At 41.0% G+C, this 2,339-nt stretch overlaps 1 long non-coding RNA gene across 1 annotated transcript; it reads right to left on the bottom strand.

Annotated features, from left to right (window-relative positions):
* Positions 1 to 827: 827 nt before the first annotated feature.
* On the bottom strand, positions 828 to 2,333 carry LOC140321453 (uncharacterized). Its single transcript, XR_011918947.1, has 2 exons — positions 1,470 to 2,333; positions 828 to 934 (listed from the first exon to the last, which is right to left on the bottom strand). It is a non-coding gene; the product is annotated as an uncharacterized lncRNA (long non-coding RNA).
* Between the last annotated feature and the right edge of the window lie 6 nt (positions 2,334 to 2,339).

The following is a 2,339-nucleotide window of genomic DNA, read 5'->3' as shown; positions in this document are numbered from 1 at the left end:
CCTCCAGTCCTGGGTACGTGCGGAGGAACTTCTGCACCACCAGGTTCAGTACGTGCGCTAAGCATGGCACATGTGTTATGCGGCCCATGCGCAGCGCGGTCACAAGGTTGGCTCTGTTGTCACACACAACGTTGCCTGTTGCGAGCCGGGAGCGCAACAGCCAAGCCTCAACCACTCTGTGGAAAGCTGACAAGAGTTCTGACTTTTCTCACCCAAGGACACCAGTTTCAGCACTGCTTCGCAACGTGTGTGCTTGAGGGAGCTGTAGTGGCGTGCCCGCTTAACCACAGTGTCCTCCCCTGCTGACCTTTCAGGAGGAGTGTCGAAAAGAGAGGGGTTGACGGTAGAAGGAATGCAGGAGGAGGAGAAAGAGAGGACAGGGGTGGCCCTTGCTTTCCCCCCACACCCCTCAGCGGGGGTACCAGGTGCTGTAATGCCTCTTGCAGACTACCGACCACTAAGTTATGTAAGGCCACCCAGTGAGCGGCTGGCTGGCACCAACCTTCTGAGAAGTAGTAGCAATGACAGTTGGAGGTGGAGAAGGAGTCAAAAAAGGACCACACTGGAGGGGTGCATGCAACCACTCTGCTGCTCTTTTTCTTTGCTGGGTGCCCTGAGTCTGCTCTAGCTCCACCTCCCTCACGGTCACATCATCTCTGACTGTTCCCCTGCTTGTGCCCACTCGTCTGTCTCTTCTTTGGGACTTTAATGAAGCAGGTTGGCGGCCCCTTCTATCCCCAGTCTGTTGCTGCTGCCTTTTCTCTACGTCTGTTTTGGAACTGCTGCTAGCCCTTACACTCACCGGTGGATTATGTTAACAAACACAATTATTTAGATGGAAAAAAGCAGTATGAATTTATTGTTTACTTTGTAGTCTTCACTTGAAAAGTATAAAATATATGAAGCTGCAGATCAGAAGCTGGAATGTAGGAATCTGAAAAAACAAGGAACAAACATTAATATTTACAGAAATAGTTACATAGTTCGTTAGGTTGAAAAAAAGACATTAGTCTATCAAGGTCAACCACTAGGGAAATTAACATACTTAAACATAACATAAAATAAACATAATAGAGGAAGGAAAAAAAACCCTTATAAAGCCCTAGTTGTTGTTCATCTGAGGTTATATGTACCAAACTGTAAAACCTGCTGGGGACCAGGTGAAAATTTTTTATCATGTCCTCATATGTGAAACCTTGGAATTGAAAGTAGGTGTACCATACCGTTTAAGCCTGCCTGTGACATCCACCTAATGCAGTTTCCTATAATAAGTGTGACAACTATGTTGTATTGTTTCTGCATTTACAGCAGAGTTGTCAATGTCATGTAGGCTGTGACAGTTTATGCTAATTCGCAAGTATATGTATGAGATACAGCACCCATTACTTGTAGGATGGACTAACCACAGCTCTATGTTTTCGGCCAACAGGAAAAACATCTTAACTGTTGGTTTAAATATATTCACTTACCATAAGCATGGAGCCTGCGGATTTCTGAGGTACGATTTCACTAAGCACATTTATCCAAAATGTGTTAAATGATGTTAAAACAGTGGCTCTGAAATATAAAATCAATTTGCTTTAATGTGATATAATTTTTCTAAAGATAATTCATGTCTACTTTCACTTCTAATAAAAAAGAAACAATTTACGAATTCTCTAGATGAGTGTTGTGGTTATGTTTGTCAATTTGCAGGTTTTATTTAGTATGGGATTTTGGGTCATTTCAGTATTGATTTTGGGTATATTCAGAAATTATTAGGGAATACCTTTGAAGTAATGTATAAGTTTATAAGAACTCCATTCCAGGTTTGCTGGATTACCCAGGTTTGTGCCAGTGTGTACAGTGTATCTTTTTCATTCTTAAATAGCTTTATTAAATCAAGCCCTATGATTGAAGTTCATCTCTTGCTGCTTTCAAGTAATAGACATGCAATATTTTTAGTGTATTTATAGCCAAAAGTTTTTTTCAATAATAGAGAATAATAAGAATAATAGGAATTTGTGTCGGGTTTCAACTACTGTCTGTCACCCTCTCTAGGTATCCTGTGGCCAAAGTCAGTCAAAAAATCAAAAGGTGATTGAAGATCCACGATTTTTGCAGTTGTTACCAGGACAAAGTGGAGAATCATTCAATGGGAACATCGAGTAATAACTGTCCAAGAGGGAAAATGTTCATACTTTGAAAAGATCTTTATTTGCTTCCTATTGCATCTCTAGGACAGAAATAAAGGAAGAATCTCCCCAAAACTTGAGACACATAGAGAATAAACTAACCTCGTAAGGGTTTTATTATTCTCTACTCTATGCAAACTGAAAACTAAAGATTTCCTATAGATT

The sequence above is a fragment of the Pyxicephalus adspersus genome, unplaced genomic scaffold (assembly GCF_032062135.1).
Source record: "Pyxicephalus adspersus unplaced genomic scaffold, UCB_Pads_2.0 Sca4286, whole genome shotgun sequence".
Lineage (NCBI taxonomy): Eukaryota > Metazoa > Chordata > Amphibia > Anura > Pyxicephalidae > Pyxicephalus > Pyxicephalus adspersus.
The sequence above is the reverse complement of the archived record's forward strand: the minus strand, read 5'-3'. Positions and strand labels throughout refer to the sequence as shown.